Source organism: Anomaloglossus baeobatrachus, chromosome 8 (genome assembly GCF_048569485.1).
Source record: "Anomaloglossus baeobatrachus isolate aAnoBae1 chromosome 8, aAnoBae1.hap1, whole genome shotgun sequence".
In the NCBI taxonomy this organism is placed as follows: domain Eukaryota; kingdom Metazoa; phylum Chordata; class Amphibia; order Anura; family Aromobatidae; genus Anomaloglossus; species Anomaloglossus baeobatrachus.
Window position 1 is genome coordinate 53846525 of NC_134360.1, and position 20577 is coordinate 53867101.

A 20577-nucleotide genomic window follows, 5' to 3' on the forward strand; every position below is an offset into this window, starting at 1 on the left:
AGCATCTCTGGCTCTTGGACTGGTGCTACATCCACTGCTGAGGGCTCTGGGGTCAGCTTCTCAGCTTCCTGGCCTCCCCTCCCCCTTAGTTCTTCTGGGCACTCCTCTTGTGGCAGCGCTAGGGATGGATTTTCATCAGCAGGCCAGGGCGGGGGACCCTTTGGCATGAATGTTGCAGGAGTCTTCCTGTGAGTATGCGGAGGGAGCAGATACCGGTCCACCATCTCCTTTGGGAAGTGGGCCTCTAGCTCAGCCTTCAGCCTCCAGTATTCGGGGTCCTCCCCCAGCAGGGACTTCCTAGCAGGGACTTCCTTGGGCTGGGGAGCGGTGTCTGCTCTGACCTGGCAGGCCGGGGTAAATAATTGTACAGTCTTGTCTTGGCGGGCCGAGCCTGGCGTGGCAGCGGCCTGGTCTTGGCGGGCCGAGCCTGGCGTGGCAGCGGCCTGGTCTTGGCGGGCCGAGCCTGGCGTGGCAGCGGCCTGGTCTTGGCGGGCCGAGCAGGGCATCGCTGCGGCGGCCTGGATTGGCGTCGCAGCTGCGATGGGATCTGTGCGGGCCGGGCTGGGCGCTTCTGCAGCCTGGATTGGCGTCGCAGCTGCAGCCGGTCCTTGGCGGGCCGCACCTGCGGTGTGGAGGAGGGTCGCGGTGGCAGCCGGATCTTTGCGGGCCGGGCTGGGCATCGTTGCGGCGGCCTGGGCTCGGCGGGCCGCACCTGGCGTGGCTGTGGCCTGATTCAGCGTCGCCGCGCCGGGCATCTCTCCAGGGACCGCGGGCATGGCAGCAGGGGTCGGGGCACTCGCGCTGACAGGGGTAACACAGGACTCACCCATCGGTAACATCATCGGGGTCTGAGTCGTCGCCGCTCGGTCTGGCACTCGTCGTGCGGTTCCCCTCTCATAGGCCTGAACCGCTGCAGCCATCTCCAGAAGCTCCGTACGTCCCTCGCTGATCTGCCATACGACCCTGGCCTCCAGTTGGTCGCAAAACTGGGCAAGTTCCCGATACCACCAGGCAGCGGAGCCTGGTTCTGGGTCTCTGCGTTCAGACGCCATTTCCTCTGCGTCTCCTTCTTCTAGTAGCAGGCTTCTGGCTCCCTTTCTTTCCCGACGTCTCTGAACGCCTCCGCCCTCAACACTCGCGAGGCCAGGACCCTTCAGGGGATCTCTGGGTAGCCACACCTCTTCGTGGGCGGTAACTTCTCCCAGCGCGGGCTGCTGTTGTTTTTCAGCGCGCTTTTCATGGTGGCAATATGGCGGCGCTTCCAATTTTCCAAGCGGACCGCCCAGGCACATGGTCACCTGTCTGAACAGGTCTAGTCCTTATCCTGTTCGTGACGCCAGATGGGTGAGGCCCCGAGGCTCGGTGTCGGTGCAGCGGCGCATTACCTTCAGGGACTCCACGCGGCTGGATCTTGTCACAGGTAGGAAATCCTCTATTTTGATTGTCGTGACGCCACTCTCAGAATTGCGGTCAGTGGAGACCGCCACTGCAGGTTAGTGGTGCCTGGGGCTGATAGTAGGTGCAGTCAGTTGTAATAGCCTCCTGAGAGTGAGGCATGCCCCAGGGTCCCATGTAGGTGTGTGGAACTACAAGTCGCAGAATGACTCACACGCACAAGCAGGATGTCTTTCAGGGGTTTTTACTCACTGATGGTGGCAGGGTGAGTAACCCGGGCGTAGCTGGGATGAACCAGGCTGGAACCAGGTGTCCTTCAGGCTGACTGGTGAGGGTGGCTACCAACTCGCCTTCCTTAGCCTGTTGTGTTTTGGGGTAACCCCTGCTTGAAGCCCTGCTGGGGTCGCCCAGGGAAGTTGCTGGTGCCTCTCTCCCCTTCTTTTGGCCCGTTTGCTTGTAGCCTGGACCAGGTCACTCCGGCTGCTTGCCTCCTGTGAGCTATGGGCCCTCACTTTGGCTACGTGGCTGCGGACTCTGTGGTGTTGTCTTGGGGGTGTAAAGTGCCCCCTCATGCAGGTTTGGCAAAGGACAGGTGGATCTATCCCTGCACTGGGACCTGTTACCCGTTTGGGCCTGGTATCTCCCTGACAGTCTCCTTACTTTCCACTCCGTTGCTCTCTCTTTAGCCGTGTGTGGATTTCGGGCAGCACTACCAAGTGACCGTTCTCCCCCGTCGGTAGTCACTGCGCGTACGTTGTCAGAATTGTGCAGAGCTACAGGGTCTGCTTCTGCCCTCCCTGAACTTCACCACTCAACTGTCCTCGGCTCACTCTTCCCTCCTCTCCTGTTCTTGCCTACGTCACCTAGCAACCAGGCTCTCTACCACACCCCTCGAGTGGAGATGGAGGCTTCGCCCCCTCCTGGGATCCCCAGGGGTCCTCTCAAAGGTAAATGTGTGAGACCTGATCACTATGCGCCTGTGTAGTCACACCTCGGTCAGCCTTCTGGATTACCTGTTTTGTACTGTCCCCAGCATGGGTGCAGTACTCAGTGGTGCCTGACCAGGTCAGGGGCGCCACATATATACTGTATATACCATCACCCATCAGATCACCGGCGTATCTATATATATAATTGCCTTATTCTGTCTGTCTGTCTGTCTGTCATGCTCCAAAATTGTGTCACCGTGACAGTGTCACCGTGACATGTCCTTACGGTGACACAAAGCTGATTGGCCGCTGGGCTCGCCATGGCCCCGCCCCCCCACACCGATTGGCCGCTCGCCCAGGCTGCGCCCCCACACGGATTGGCCAGCCGCTCGCCCAGCCTCCGCCCCCCCCACAGATTGGCCTCTCGCCCCGGCACCCTGCAGGCATTGGCAATTCGGCCACGCCACGCCCCGCCCCCCTCACGCAACGCACGTTAGCTCTGGCCCCGCCCACCCCCCCCCCGCGCATTCCCCGAACTGACAGGGCTGTCACGGAGGTGAGTACTGTACCCCCCCCCCCCCCCCTCTCCCCCCCCGCGCATTCCCCGAACTGACACGGCTGTTAAGGGGGGTGAGTACTGTACTCCCCCCCCCCCCCCATCCCCCATCCCCCGCTCGCACGGGAGTGGTGTGGGCTCCCGTGCGAGCGGGGGACGGGATACGTTGGCATGGTTACAAGCAAATCGAGGTCCTGTAGCGGCGGAAGATCCACACGCACACACACACACACACACACATCAGCTCACACTCACACTCACTCTCACACACACCTCACACACACATCACATCGCATCCACACACTCACAGCATCCGGCGATATCCCTTGCTTCTCGGCCTCGATACTGTGCTGTTGTGACCTTCCAGGACCTGACGGAGGATCACATGGCCAGAAGCATGTGGTATCTCCGGATGTTGTGACTGTGAGCGCGTATGTGCGATATCGTCAGTGTCTGTGTGTGTGAGTGTATGCGATCGGGTGTGTGTGTGTCGGGATCGGGTGTGTGTGAGTGGATGCGATCGTGTGTGTGAGTGGATGCGATCGTGTGTGTGAGTGGATGCGATCGTGTGTGTGAGTGTCGGGATCGGGTGTGTGTGAGTGTATGCGATCGTGTGTGTGAGTGGATGCGATCGTGTGTGTGAGTGTCGCCAGAGGAGGGGACAGAGAGGGGCTGAGGCTCGGGACAGAGAGGGGCTGAGGCTGGGGACAGAGAGGGGCTGAGGCTGGGGACAGAGAGGGGCTGAGGCTGGGGACAGAGAGGGGCTGAGGCTGGGGACAGAGAGGGGCTGAGGCTGGGGACAGAGAAGGGCTGAGGCTGGGGACAGAGAGGGGCTGAGGCTGGGGACAGAGAGGGGCTGAGGCTGGGGACAGAGAGGGGCTGAGGCTGGGGACAGAGAGGGGCTGAGGCTGGGGACAGAGAGGGGCTGAGGCTGGGGACAGAGAGGGGCTGAGGCTGGGGACAGAGAGGGGCTGAGGCTGGGGACAGAGACGGGCTGATGCTGGGGACAGAAGGCTGATGCTGCGGGTAGAGAGGCTGATGCTGGTGCAGCATGGGGGATGGATTACAATGAGGGGTGCGCAGCATGGGGGATGGAGCACGTTTGGGAGTGCGCAGCATGGGGAATGGAGCACGTTTGGGAGTGCGCAGCATGGGGGATGGAGCACGTTTGGGAGTGCGCAGCATGGCGGATGGAGCACGTTTGGGAGTGCGCAGCATGGCGGATGGAGCACGTTTGGGAGTGCGCAGCATGGCGGATGGAGCACGTTTGGGAGTGCGCAGCATGGCGGATGGAGCACGTTTGGGAGTGCGCAGCATGGCGGATGGAGCACGTTTGGGAGTGCGCAGCATGGCGGATGGAGCACGTTTGGGAGTGCGCAGCATGGCGGATGGAGCACGTTTGGGAGTGCGCAGCATGGCGGATGGAGCACGTTTGGGAGTGCGCAGCATGGCGGATGGAGCACGTTTGGGAGTGCGCAGCATGGCGGATGGAGCACGTTTGGGAGTGCGCAGCATGGCGGATGGAGCACGTTTGGGAGTGCGCAGCATGGCGGATGGAGCACGTTTGGGAGTGCGCAGCATGGCGGATGGAGCACGTTTGGGAGTGCGAAGCATGGCGGATGGAGCACGTTTGGGAGTGCGCAGCCTGGCGGATGGAGCACGTTTGGGAGTGCGCAGCATGGCGGATGGTGCACGTTTGGGAGTGCGCAGCATGGCGGATGGTGCACGTTTGGGAGTGCGCAGCATGGCGGATGGAGCACGATGGGAAGTGCACAACACACCACACACACACACACACTGGGAACCACAAACAACTGCCCTACACAGACACCTACACACACAGACAACGTTGCACACAAACACCGCGGCACACACAAATATACGCACATACCGCACAACACACACATTGCACAAAACATACCTCCCCCCAAAACACACCACACACACACAAACCGCGCAACACACAACGCTACAAACACACAGCGCTCCACAAACAACGCAACACACATACAACACCGCTCTCACCCCCGTCACACCCAGACAACACCCAGAACATGTACAGCGCCTACACAAACACTTGGTAACTACACACAACATATATATATATATAACAAAAATCATACATGAACTACACAATACGTAAATTCTAGAATACCCGATGCGTAGAATCGGGCCACCTTCTAGTATATATATATATATATATACCAACACCCATCAGATCACCGGTGGATATACTGTATATACCATCACCCATCAGATCACCGGCGTATATACTGTATATACCATCACCCATCAGATCACCGGTATGTATATATATATATATATATATATATATATACACCATCACCCATCAGATCACCAGCGTATATATATATTATATACCATCACCCATCAGATCACCGGCATATATATATATATATATATATATATATACACCATCACCCATCAGATCACCAGCGTATATATATATATATATACCAACACCCATCAGATCACCGGCGTATATACTGTATATACCATCACCCATCAGATCACCGGTGTATATTTGCTGTTGGTTGCCTTGTCATAGATATGTATATAGATAGGTATTTTATAAGTATATCTATAAGGCAGCAATGCAGTCCAAATGTCACATATTCAATATTTGTACAAAGCTTAGTGCTTACAGTGTGCTTCTTCACTATGTCGTTTAGAATCTCATCATGTACCCCTGTATACAGGGAGCTCCCCCTAGTGGTGGCTGCAGACAGAACCTTATCATGTATCTCTGTATACAGGGGGCTCCCCCTAGTGGTGGCTGCAGACAGAACCTTATCATGTATCTCTGTATACAGGGGGCTCCCCCTAGTGGTGGCTGCAGACAGAACCTTATCATGTATCTCTGTATACAGGGGGCTCCCTCTAGTGGTGGCTGCAGACAGAATCTTATCATGTATCTCTGTATACAGGGAGCTCCCCCTAGTGGTGGCTGCAGACAGAATCTTATCATGTATCTCTGTATACAGGGAGCTCCCCCTAGTGGTGGCTGCAGGCAGAATCTGATCATGTGTCTCTGTATACAGGGAGCTCCCCCTAGTGGTGGCTGCAGACAGAATCTGATCATGTATCTCTGTATACAGGGGGCTCCCCCTAGTGGTGGCTGCAGACAGAATCTTATCATGTATCTCTGTATACAGGGAGCTCCCCATAGTGGTGGCTGCAGACAGAATCTTATCATGTATCTCTGTATACAGGGAGCTCCCCCTAGTGGTGGCTGCAGACAGAATCTTATCATGTATCTCTGTATACAGGGAGCTCCCCATAGTGGTGGCTGCAGACAGAGTATTATCATGTATCTCTGTATACAGGGAGCTCCCCCTAGTGGTGGCTGCAGACAGAATCTTATCATGTATCTCTGTATACAGGGAGCTCCCTCTAGTGGTGGCTGGAGACAGAATCTTATCATGTATCTCTGTATACAGGGAGCTCCCCCTAGTGGTGACTGCAGACAGAATCTTATGTATCTCTGTATACAGGAAGCTCCCCCTAGTGGTGGCTGCAGACAGGCTCTTATCATGTATCTCTGTATACAGGGAGCTCCCTCTAGTGGTGGCTGGAGACAGAATCTTATCATGTATCTCTGTATACAGGGAGCTCCCCCTAGTGGTGACTGCAGACAGAATCTTATGTATCTCTGTATACAGGGAGCTCCCCCTAGTGGCGGCTGCAGACAGGCTCTTATCATGTATCTCTGTATACAGGAAGCTCCCCCTAGTGGTGGCTGCAGACAGATTCTTATCATATCATGTATCTCTGTATACAGGGAGCTCCCCCTAGTGGTGGCTGCAGACAGAATCTTATCATGTATCTCTGTATACAGGGAGCCCCCCCTAGTGGTGGCTGCAGACAGAATCTTATCATGTATCTCTGTATACAGGGAACTCCCCCTAGTGGTGGCTGCAGACAGATTCTTATCATGTATCTCTGTATACAGGGAGCTCCCTCTAGTGGTGGCTGCAGACAGAATCTTATGTATCTCTGTATACAGGGAGCTCCCTCTAGTGGACAGACTTACAGCTCTTGATCTATAATGACATTTTAGAGCGTTATATTGGAATAGCAGAGCTGTGACTGCTCTATGGATGTAGTACGAGGTTTATCAGCACAGAATGTTGGACCCATTAAGTGAGAACAGGTGGGCAGTGGCCGGGTGGAGACTGCAGTGATCGGCTTTTTCTGGTTACTTCAGTTTTCCTCCGGTTTTCATTCTAAATAATATTTTTCTACTTTAGCATTAGTCGTCTCTTCATGCCCATGAATCACTTCTGCAGATAGTGGGAGTGATACCATTAATAACCTGCGCACATTTCCTGTTGGACGGGGGACTTTTTCCCGGGTTTTCAGTGTTTGGCAGCGCTCGCCCACTTTGCGGAGCAGCGTGGCTCCTGGCGCTCGGTCTGTGACACATCCGTGAGTGACTGGCAGAGGTTCTGACTGCCGTCTACACGAGCGCTGGCACCGAGTCCGGTTCCCTCAGGTCACACACACAGGGCTCCATAGATTGTGGTTTATGTCTTATTTATCCGCTCTCCCCCACTTTTTGGACCGGGGAAATTGCAGATGGAAGAAATTAAAGGCGAAAAGAAAATATCTATTTACCTTGCCTGAAAAATCTGCACAAGAAGAAGCCGGTCGATGGCGAGATTTACTTTCCATGCAAATCATGAGCTTTTAATATCTAATACTGATACAACCAACCAGCTGCCATTATTGCTTCTTCAGTTGGGTCACCCAGCTTTACCGGGATCCAGACATTCCAAATTAGTTATTTAGAGTGATGAATCAGTGTTTAACAGGGTCGATCTGCCGCTCAGGAGCCAAGGAAAGCTGCGTGACAACCCCTCAAAGAGCTGAGCACATTACAGTTCTAATAACCTATTTCCTAAAATACTCTGTGCTGCTGGACTTTCTTCTTCTATGTAATTCTCAGTGTCTGGACCTCCCACAAGTTTGGCAAACATATATCCTGAAATACTCTGTGCTGCTGGATGGCCTTCCACAAGATTATTCTTCTCCTGAAATACTCTGTGCTGCTGGATGGCCTTCCACAAGATTATTCCTCTCCTGAAATTCTCTGTGCTGCTGGATGGCTTTCCACAAGATGATTCCTCTCCTGAAATACTCTGTGCTGCTCGATGGCTTTCCACAAGATTATTCCTCTCCTGAAATACTCTGTGCTGCTGGACGGTCTTCCACAAGATTAATCCTCCCCTGAAATACTCTGTGCTGCTGGATGGCCTTCCACAAGATTATTCCTCTCCTCAAATACTCTGTGCTGCTGAATGGCCTTCCACAAGATTATTCCTCTCCTGAAATACTCTGTGCTGCTGGATGGCCTTCCACAAGATGATTCCTCTCCTGAAATACTCTGTGCTGCTGGATGGCTTTCCACAAGATTATTCCTCTCCTGAAATACTCTGTGCTGCTGGATGGCCCTCCACAAGATTATTCCTCTCCTGAAATACTCTGTGCTGCTGGATGGCCTTCCACAAGATTATTCCTCTCCTGAAATACTCTGTGCTGCTGGATGGCCTTCCACAAGATTATTCCTCTCCTGAAATACTCTGTGCTGCTGGATGGCCTTCCACAAGATTATTCCTCTCCTGAAATACTCTGTGCTGCTGGATGGCCTTCCACAAGATTATTCCTCTCCTGAAATACTCTGTGCTGCTAGATGGCCCTCCACAAGATTATTCCTTCCCTGAAATACTCTGTGCTGCTAGATGGCCCTCCACAAGATTATTCCTCTCCTGAAATACTCTGTGCTGCTGGATGGCCTTCCACAAGATTATTCCTCCTCTGAAATACTCTGTGCTGCTGGATGGCCTTCCACAAGATTATTCCTCCTCTGAAATACTCTGTGCTGCTGGATGGCCCTCCACAAGATTATTCCTCCCCTGAAATACTCTGTGCTGCTGGATGGCCTTCCACAAGATTATTCCTCCTCTGAAATACTCTGTGCTGCTGGATGGCCTTCCACAAGATTATTCCTCCTCTGAAATACTCTGTGCTGCTGGATGGCCCTCCACAAGATTATTCCTCTCCTGAAATACTCTGTGCTGCTGGATGGCCTTCCACAAGATTATTCCTCCTCTGAAATACTCTGTGCTGCTGGATGGCCCTCCACAAGATTATTCCTCTCCTGAAATACTCTGTGCTGCTGGATGGCCTTCCACAAGATTATTCCTCTCCTGAAATACTCTGTGCTGCTTATTCTACAATGTATTCAGAGGAAAAATAATAAAACATGTATAACATTGCCAATGAATCTTCCTCATTGGGGGCGGGGCTTATTTTGGGGCGTGGCTGAAACTTTTCTAAATATTCACAAACATAAACGACAAGGAACAAACATGTAACTTATTTTTATTTCAATAGCGGAAATTTTTCAGAAATATTACATGTTCCAAAAATTTGCGACCCAGATGGGACTTGAACCCACAATCTCCAGCTCCGGAGGCTGGCGCCTTATCCATTAGGCCACTGGGCCACTGGTTGATGACTTGCTTTTTAAGTCTGCAAAAGTAAATTCTGCTACCAAAAGTTCAGAAAAGTTATAATGTGTGCGTGCCTGAGGGAGAACAATATTTCTGGACATTATGGGACTTGTAGCCAGCATTTTTCACTAGTTTTCTCCTCTGCAGATTGTTTATATTTTTAAGTTGTCTCTGAGCTGGTGGGTGGAGACGAGCTGCTGTGATGTCTCCATACACAGACATGAGGGATTTCTGATCTCCTGTCTCTATGCAGCATGTGTGCAGAAGCATGGAAGATGTTACTCAGCTGGTATTTATAAATACAACACAGGGTGAGATAAAACCCTTACTAGAATTCAGCAGCAGCATTGCGGACATTATACAGCAGTGCTGGGCAGTGTATTTATTTATACTGCGGTGTTGTGGGATAAAACACTTACTAGAAAGAGGCAGCCTTGAGGAGATTATACAGCAGTACTGCGCAACGTAGTTATTAATCCAGCTCTGTTGTGAGATAAAACACTTATATGATGCTAGACACTACGAGCAGTATGAATAGAAGGGTAGTCAGACATCTAGGATCATAAGCCAGGAGTAATGTAAAAGGTTCAGGGAGCAGACAGAGATGTGGTCAGGAAGAGGCCCGAGGTCAGAAGCCAGGAGGTAACGTATAAGGTTCGGGGAACAGACAAAGACGCGGTCAGGAAGGGGTCCGAGGTCAGAAGCCAAGAGGTAACGTATAAGGTTCGGGGAGCAGACAGAGACGTAGTCAGGAAGAGGTCCGAGATCAGAAGCCAGGAGGTAACGTATAAGGTTCGGGGAGCAGACAGAGACGTGGTCAGGAAGAGGTCAGAGGTCAGAAGCCAGGAAGCAACGTATAACGTTCAGGGAGCAAGGGAGCAGACAGAGACATGGTCAGGAAGAGGTCCGAGGTCAGAAGCCAGGAGGTAACGTATAAGGTTCATGGAGCAGACAGAGACGTGGTCAGGAAAAGGTCTGAAGTCAGAAGCCGGGAGGTAACGTATACGGTTCAGGGAGCAGACAGAGACGTGGTCAGGAAGAGGTCTGAGGTCAGAATCCGGGAGGCAATGTATAACGTTCAGGGAGCAAGGGAGCAGACAGACGTGGTCAGGAAGAGGTCCGAGGTAAGTAGCCAAGCTCAGAACACTTACACCAGACAGGAGCCAAGCGTACACTGAGCAAACAGGAAGTACGACTGGTGAAGTTCAGTCAGAGTAAGCCCAGTAAAGAAACAGAGCAATCACCAGGAACGAGGCGCATCTGTGAAGGCACCTCCCAAAACCAGCGTGGACTCTAGTGCTGAAAGTCAACCTGTCACAAGTGCACAAGACACATAGCAGATCATTTTCAAATGCAAAATGCTCCACACAGCAGAGCCATCATAAAAGCATTCCAAATGCAAAATGCTCAGAACAGTGGAACTGTGACAACTTACTAAAAAGACTCAGCAGCATTGAGGACAGTATACAACAGCATCGGGTAGTGTAGTTATTAATCCAACTCTGTTGTGAGATAAAACACTTACTAGGAAGACGCTGCAGCATTGAGGACAGTATACAGCAGTGCCGGGCAGTGTAGTTATTAATCCAGCTCACTCACTGAAACATGACCACCGTTCCTAGTGCTAAAACTGGCAAATCTTCCCAGCACACAGGGCGTATGATGTGATGATTCACAAATCTGCAGTCACATAGAGTGACACATAGAGGGACTGCAGACTTGTGGGTTTAGACTGGACAACCCCTTTAAGATCCAGCTCTGTGGTGAGATAAACACTTACTAGAAAGTAACATTAGCATCGAAGACAGCAGTAATGAGCAGTTTAGTTGAAGATGAGGTGAGATAACACACTTGAAGGACATTATACAGCAGTACTGAGCAGTGCAGCTGTGAATCCAACACTAAGGTGAGATAAACACTAACTAGAAAGCAGAAACAGTGATCCATGAGTGTATAAAGCATATTATATTCTTTTTACACTATTGGTTTATCCATTTCTTGACAGTGATTATTATAGGTAGTTTTGTCGCTGTGTCTGCAGCTTCCTCAGGAGAGAATAGCATCAATTGGTTGCCGTCACGGGCCCCATAGCGGTCTACTCCCTGCCGACTGTGAGTGGGCCCCCCCGGCTGTCCAGGGCCTCGGCACTTGTCCGGGTGCGCCGGGTGCTGACGCCGGCGCTGGCCCTAAGGCTAATGTAACATGACATATCTATATACACCTCCATACTTTGCACTGCAGGCTGCATCCACGGAATATTACAATGTTGCCTAATAGCTATGACTGAATGATTTGTAATGTGACCCCTCGTTCTCGGGATCTGATTCACTTGTTGTTACGTTTCTGGACAATCCCCTATTTTTATGATCAGCGGCCGCTCCTGCCGCCTCTCCCTCCGCTCCAGACTCCGACTTTCGTGTTTTTCTCCTTTACATGGAAATTAAACGTAACCACATAAAAGCAAACATTGCTGCTGATTTCATTTCCAGCGTCCTCTGCCCGAGAGAAAGAATTTACTGTACTAATATTCCATGAAGGAATTGACTGGAGTGAGGCCAACCCCAAACCCTGGCGTCCCACCTGCCTCACAAAGCACGAAAATCGCCCCAAATTAGACCGAAACGCTCTTATCAATTGCACAATCAGGCCCAGGACTGTGCTATAAGGGAACCAGTCAGATCCGGCAGCGGCACGAAGAGTGACGGGGGCAATTATACAGGAGAGATGGAGCGCCTGTGTCGTTTCCTGCCCCCTTTATTGTGCTGCCGATCTGGACCTGGGAAAGCTGGGTCATTCTCTAGTATTTCAGAGTGGGATGGTGAGATGTTCTGCAGAGATTGGAGAGGATTCAGATCATAACCACTATGGTGCAGATGTGGGAGGGCGTCATAAAAACAGGAAAGGAAATAACCATATTTTTAGCGTTTCCTATATCCCTGCACTAATAATAATTGTCAGATGTTACAAAGTCGCACATAAGCCGCAGTGAGTCACAGAGCTGGGGGCTGCGAGCCGCTGACATGGCCGCCCGGGCCCGGATTAACACTCAGATCACAGGAAGGATAAAGAGTATGTCTCCAAAACATATACTGTTAATATAAATCCTTCTTCTGTTCCTAGGAAAGCTGGGTGACTGAGAACCAATCAGTCCATTGTTAGGTATGGAAACATATACTGTTAATATAAATGCTTCTGTTCCTAGGAAAGCTGGGTGACTGAGAACCAATCAGAACATTGTTAGGTATGGAAACATATACTGTTAATATACTGTATATCCTTCTTCTGTTCCTAGGAAAGCTGGGTGACTGAGAACCAATCAGTCCATTGTTAGGTATGGAAACATATACTGTTAATATAAATGCTTCTGTTCCTAGGAAAGCTGGGTGACTGAGAACCAATCAGTATATACTGTTCATATAAATCCTTCTGTTCCTAGGAAAGCTGGGTGACTGAGAACCAATCAGAACATTGTTAGGTATGGAAACATATACTGTTCATATAAATGCTTCTGTTCCTAGGAAAGCTGGGTGACCGAGCACCAATCAGAACATTGTTAGGTATGGAAACATATACTGTTAATATACTGTATATCCTTCTTCTGTTCCTAGGAAAGCTGGGTGACTGAGAACCAATCAGTCCATTGTTAGGTATGGAAACATATACTGTTAATATAAATGCTTCTGTTCCTAGGAAAGCTGGGTGACTGAGAACCAATCAGTATATACTGTTCATATAAATCCTTCTTCTGTTCCTAGGAAAGCTGGGTGACTGAGAACCAATCAGAACATTGTTAGGTTTGGAAACATATACTGTTCATATAAATGCTTCTGTTCCAAGGAAAGCTGGGTGACTGAGAACCAGCCAGTCCATTGTTAGGTATCGAAACATATACTGTTAATATACTGTATATCCTTCTTCTGTTGCTAGGAAAGCTGGGTGACTGAGAACAAATCATTCCATTGTTAGGTATGGAAACATATACTGTTAATATAAATCCTTTTTCTGTTCTTAGGAAAGCTGGGTGACTGAGATTCAATCAGTCCATTGTTAGGTATGGAAACATACTGTTCATATAAATGCTTCTGTTTCTAGGAAAGCTGGGTGACTGAGAACCAATCAGTATATACTGTTCATATAAATCCTTCTTCTGTTCCTAGGAAAGCTGGGTGACTGAGAACCAATCAGTCCATTGTTAGGTATGTAAACATATATTGTTAATATAAATCCTTATTCTGTTCCTAGGAAAGCTGGGTGACTGAGAACCAGTCAGTCTATTGTTAGGTATGGAAACATGTACCTTTAATATATATCCTTCTGTTCCTAGGAAAGCTGGGTGACTGAGAACCAATTAGTCTATTGTTACGTAAGGAAACATATACTGTTAATATACTGTATATCCTTCTTCTGTTGCTAGGAAAGCTGGGTGACTGAGAACAAATCATTCCATTGTTAGGTATGGAAACATATACTGTTAATATAAATCCTTTTTCTGTTCTTAGGAAAGCTGGGTGACTGAGAACCAATCAGTCCATTGTTAGGTATCCAAGAAAGGTTGTCAGTGACCCAACTTCTCTGCAGTACCCAATGGTCAATCAATATGTCAATCAGGAGGGCTGGAAAGCTGAATGACAACATCACAGGAACAATTAGTTGGCTCAGTGAGACAGTCAGTGTTAAATAAGTAGTCAGGTTTGATAGTCTGTACTGTAGAAAAGCTGGGTGATAGCAGCTGATGGATACCCAGTGACATTAGATGCCACCCAGCTTTCCCAAGAACATAAATAAGAAAAAAAATTACCAGTATTAAACAAACTTCATACGTTTGCTTTGTCTGCTAGCTTTCAGTGAATGGAAACATTCGTAGTCATGTTCAGAAGCACAGCTGAAGGTTTGTTACAGTGTAAGCAGAGCCATCAGGCTGGAGTTGGCAGCAGATGTATTTAGCTTTCAAAGAATTATCTGCACTGGAACATTAAAACAGACCTTCAGCTGTGAGAAGGACAGGGTTTCAGCCCTTGGATTTAATCAAGAATATTTCCATTCATTTACAGCAAGCAGAGATGGTATAAATAGTGAAAGGTGGGAGAAAACTGTTAGAAGCAAAAGCATCGTAAATCGGTGATCTGTGTAGCGTCGGCCATTTTCATAATGTCGCACCAATAGGAGATACGATGTTGTTCCTCGTTCCTGCGGAAGCACACATCGCTGTGTGTGAAGCCGCAGGAGCGAGGAACATCTCCTTACCTGCCGCCACTGGCAATGCGGAAGGAAGGAGGTGGGCGGGATGTTTACGTCCCGCTCATCTCTGCCCCTCCGCTTCTATTGGCCGCCTGCCGTGTGACGTCGCTGTGACGCCGCACGATCCGCCACCTTAGGAAGGAGGCGGGTCCCCGGCCAGAGCGACGTCGCAGGACAGGTGAGTGCATGTGAAGCTGCCGTAGCGATAATGTTCGCTGCGGCAGCTATCACAAGATATCGCATGTGCGACGGGGGCGGGTACTATCGCGCTCGGCATCGCTAGCCGATGCTAGCGATGTCGCAACGTGCAAAGTACCCCTAAGTGTCAAGCTGCCACCAGGGGGAGCCGGAGCTCTGCAGCAGAAGACACTACACGGAGCAACCAGAACTAGGAAGTAGATACACAGTGTGTACTCGTACACTGCCTCACAGCTGGGGAGCAGAGCTGCGGGGCGTGCGAGGAATGGTCAGGCAGGCTGGGTCAAACACAGTACGGGCAGAAGGAGGACCGGAGGAACGAGCAGAAGTGGAGTCGAGGTCAGGCCGAGGTCAGTACCAGAGGAAGCAACTGAGTGTGGAGGTAGGAGAGGGGGACAGAGGAATGGAGGAACAACTAAGGGACGGAACACAGACAGGGCACGGGGGCACAGGCACAGACGGATCAGGATAACACAGGACCAGCAATCACAGGCAAAGCAGTGCTAAGCTTATAGCCGGCGCTGGTTCACTGGAGATGTCAGTTTTTAAAGCATCCAGGGGCCGGAAGTGAGGTCCGGGAGAAGGCTCCGCCCCCTAGCCATGTGCTCGGGGAGGAGAAACCGTGACACTAAGGAAACATGGATCGAACTCTGATCACACTAATCAAACTCTGATGAAAACTCTGATCTAACTCTAATCAGAGTCTGATTAGCATAATTAATTTGATTTTGTCAGATGAGAAAAAAAAGATCATCTGCACCAAGGAGGAATAATCTTCACTGACACGTCTGGAGGCCGGTCCTGGAAGGTGAATTTGTCCCCAGGTTTCTCTAGATCAGGGGTCTCAAACTCAGCTGGGTATATGGGCTGCATATAGAGAAAAAAATAATTTGGGGGGCCGCATTCTTTGCAAGTGACACTTTCAGTGGTACCATTTATTTCTCTTTACAACCTTGGATCACTGTTTTTGTACAGATTTTGCTTGTTTCTTATAACAGACATGCACTTTTTGTATATATGTGTGTGTGTATATATATATATATATATATTACAGTCATATGAAAAAGTTTGGGCACCCCTATTAATGTTAACCTCTTTTTTCTTTATAACAATTTGTCTTTTTGCTAATAACTGATGGACTCAGTAATATTTCTGGATTGAAATGAGGTTTATTGTACTAACAGAAAATGTGCAATCCCCATTTAAACAAAATTTGACAGGTGCAAAAGTATGGGCACCTGAAAATAAAAGTGACATTAATATTTTGTAGATCCTCCTTTTGCAAAAATCACAGGCTCTAGTCGCTTCCTGTAGCTTTTAATGAGTTCCTGGATCCTGGATGAAGGTATATTTGACTATTCCTGATTACAAAACAGTTCAGGTTCAGATAAGTTTGATGGTCGCCGAGCATGGACAGCCGCTTCACATCATCCCACAGATGTTCAATGATATTCAGGTCTGGGGACTGGGATGGCCATTCCAGAACATTGTAATTGTTCCTCTGCATGAATGCCTGAGTAGATTTGGAGCAGTGTTTTGGATCATTGTCTTGCTGAAATATCCATCCCCTGCGTAACTTCAACTTCGTCACTGATTTTTGCACATTATTGTCAAGAATCTGCTGATACTGAGTTGTATCCATGCGACCCTCAACTTTAACAAGATTCCCGATGCCGGCATTGGCCACACAGCCCCAAAGCATGATGGAACCTCCACCAAATTTTACTGTGGGTAGCAAGTGCTTTTCTTGGAATGCCATGTTTTTTTGCCTCCATGCATAACGCCTTTTTGTATGACCAAACAACTCAATATTTGTTTCATCAGTCCACAGGACCTTCTTGCAAAATGTAACTGGCTTGTCCAAATGTGCTTTTGCATACCTCAGGTGACTCTGTTTGTGGCGTGCTTGCAGAAACGGCTTCTTTCGCATCACTCTCCCATACAGCTTCTCCTTGTGCAACGTACGCTGTATTGTTGACCGATGCACATTGACACCATCTGCAGCAAGGTGATGTTGCAGGTCTTTGGAGGTGGTCTGTGGATTGTCCTTGACTGTTCTCACTATTCTTCTTCTCTGCCTTTCTGATATTTTTCTTGGCCTGCCACTTCTGGGCTTAACAAGAACTGTACCTGTGTTCTTCCATTTCCTTACTATGTTCCTCACAGTGGAAACTGACAGTTTAAATCTCTGAGACAACTTTTTGTATCCTTCCCCTGAACAACTATGTTGAATAATCTTTGTTTTCAGATCATTTGAGAGTTGTTTTGAGGAGCCCATGATGCCACTCTTCATAGGAGATTCAAATAGGAGAACAACTTGCAAGTGGCCACCTTAAATACCTTTTCTCATGATTAGATACACCTGCCTATGAAGTTCAAAGCTCAATGAGGTTACAAAACCAATTTAGTGCTTTAGTAAGTCAGTAAAAAGTAGTTAAGAGTGTTCAAATCAAGAAATTGATAAGGGTGCCCATACTTTTGCACCGGTCAAATTTTGTTTAAATGCGGATTGCACATTTTCTGTTAGTACAATAAACCTCATTTCCATCCAGAAATATTACTCAGTCCATCAGTTATTAGATATATGAAACTGAAATAGCTGTTGCAAAAACCCAAATTGTTATAAAGAAAAAAGGTTAACATTAATAGGGGTGCCCAAACTTTTACATATGACTGTATAGCAATTTTAATGGAGAACAAAATAAATCATGCTTTATTTTTAATTAGTTGTTTTTACATTTTGAACTCTTCTTGTAAGTAATATTAAAATTAGCCACATGTAGTAATTTTGGCCAACATCTTGTAATAATTTTTCCATCCTGGTCTTCATCTTTTAGTAATGTACCCCATTCTGTTCCCCTTCTTGTAGAAAGGTGCCCATCCTAGTCTCCATCATATAGTAATGTGCCCAATCAGTAGTAATGTGCCCCATCCTGCTTCCCATTCTGTAGTCATGTGCCTCATCATTTTGTAAAGTACCCATCCTTGTCCCCTGGTAGTAATGTGCACATCTTGGTCTCTGTAGTAATATGCCCATCCTGATCCTCATCTTGTAGTAATTGGCCCATCCTTGTCCCCATCCTGTAGTAATGTGGCCAGCATTTTCCCATTTTACAAATATACCAATGTTGGTCCTCTTCTTGTAGTAATGTCCCTTTTTCTGGTCCTCTTCTTGTAGCAATGCCCTGTAGTAGTCTCGTTATTGTGCCATTCTGCAAACACACACACACACACACACACACACCCACAAACACCATTCATACAGCTTTTGGGGTAAACAGCACTGAGATGGGGGACATACAGCTCTGGGGGTATACAGCAATGGGGTGGGGGGGGGAGAGCGACAGACAGTTCTAAGGGGTATGCAGCACTGGGGTTAGAGAACAGAGTTCTGGAAGGTTATACAGCACTGGAGTAGGGGGGACAGACACTTCTGGGGGTATATACAGCACTGAGGTCAGGACACACACTGTTCTTAGGGTTTACACAGTGCTGTGGTTGGGGAGGCAGACAGTTCTGGGAAGGTATACAGGCAGTACTGAGTTTGGGGGGGGACAGACAGTTCTTGGGGGTATACAGGCAGTGCTGGGGTTGGGGGGGACAGACAGTTTGGTGGGTATACAGGCAGTGCTGGGGTTGGGGGACAGACAGTTCTGGGGGTGTATACAACACTGGAGTTAAGGGGCACACAGTTTTGAGGGTATACATACAGTGCTGCTGTTGGGGGGGGGCAGACAGTTCTGGGAAGGTATACAGGTAGCACTGGATTTTGGGGGGACAGACAATTCTGGGGGGTATACAGGCAGCGCTGGGGTTGGGAAGGGACAGACAGTTCTGGGAGGTATACAGGCAGCACTGGAGTTGGGGGGACAGGCAATTCTGGGGGGTATACAGGCAGCGCTGGGGTTGGGAAGGGACAGACAGTTCTGGGAGGTATACAGGCAGCACTGGAGTTGGGGGGACAGGCAATTCTGGGGGGTATACAGGCAGCGCTGGGGTTGGGAAGGGACAGACAGTTCTGGGAGGTATACAGGCAGCACTGGAGTTGGGGGGACAGGCAATTCTGGGGGGTATACAGGCAGTTCTGGGGTTGGGGAGGGACAGACAGACACTGCCCTGGCAACAGTGGAGCCAGGTAATGAACCTATTTCACTTGAATGCCAAAATCTTAAAGTTCTGAAAGCATTGACAGATGGCAGACACAGCCAACATTTATACACCATGCCTGTGACTACCAGGGGGCTTCCACTAGGAGTCTTCAGTAAAGATTAAACCATTTTAATATTTCCAGTGTCAGAACACAAGAGTTTATGGCATTCAAAAAAAATCTCATTAGAAGGTGGCCAACCCCTTTAAGGTCACCAGTACCACCATCATGGGACAGGAGGACCCAGAAATTGTACACCCTCATCCTTCCCTTTCTGGTAGGGAAAAAAATCATATTATGATGGTGCCACCCGGCCCCTGGGTCAAAGCTGGAGTCCAATCTCTCCATGGACCCAGAGGAGCGGAGTAGGTTCTAGGTATATAAAGACGAGGACAAATACTAAATCCTTTTTTTCTTGTGTTTATCTTAGTTGCTGATGTTTTGGAAGAAAAGTCATTAATTCATTATGTTTTACTGTAAATATAGAAACCAAACTTTAGAGCTGCACTCACTATTCTGCTGGTGCAGTCACTGTGTACATACATTACATTACTTATCCTGTACTGATCCTGAGTTACATCCTGTATTATACTCCAGAGCTGCACTCACTATTCTGCTGGCGCAGTCACTGTGTACATACATTACATTACTTATCCTGTACTGATCCTGAGTTACATCCTGTATTATACTCCAGAGCTGCACTCACTATGCTGCTGGTGCAGTCACTGTGTACATACATTACATTACTTATCCTGTACTGATCCTGAGTTACATCCTGTATTATACTCCAGAGCTGCACTCACTATTCTGCTGGTGCAGTCACTGTGTACATACATTACATTACTTATCCTGTACTGACCCTGAGTTACAGCCTATATTATACTCCAGAGCTGCACTCACTATTCTGGTGTAATCATTATGTACATACATTACATTACTTATCCTGTACTGACCCTGAGTTACAGCCTATATTATACTCCAGAGCTGCACTCACTATTCTGGTGTAATCATTATGTACATATATTACATTACTTATCCTGTACTGACCCTGAGTTACAGCCTATATTATACTCCAGAGCTGCACTCACTATTCTGGTGTAATCATTATATACATACATTACATTACTTATCCTGTACTGACCCTGAGTTACGGCCTATATTATACTCCAGAGCTGCACTCACTATTCTGGTGTAATCATTATGTACATACATTACATTACTTATCCTGTACTGATCCTGGGGTTACATCCTGTATTATATTCCAGAGCTGCACTCATTATTCTGGTGTAAGCATTGTGTACATACTGTACATACATTACATTCCTTATCATGTATTGATCCTGAGTTACCTCTTATATTATACTACAGAGCTGCACTCACTATTCTGCTGGTGCAGTCACTGTGTACATAGATTACATTACTGATCCTGAGTTATATCCCATATTATACTCCAGAGCTGCACTCACTATTCTGCTGGTGCAGTCACAGTGCACATACATTACATTACTTATCCTGTACTGATCCTGAGTTACATCCTGTATTATACTCCAGAGCTGCACTCACTATTCTGCTGCTGCA

At 48.5% G+C, this 20577-nt stretch overlaps 1 protein-coding gene and 1 non-coding gene across 2 annotated transcripts in view; both read right to left on the reverse strand.

The window, feature by feature from the left end:
• The window catches only part of MGP (matrix Gla protein), a 39973-nt gene that overhangs the window by 13440 nt on the left and 5956 nt on the right, over nt 1-20577 (reverse strand). The window lies entirely within an intron of this gene.
• TRNAR-CCG (transfer RNA arginine (anticodon CCG)) lies at nt 9337-9409 on the reverse strand. The gene has a single exon. It is a non-coding gene; the product is annotated as a tRNA-Arg (tRNA).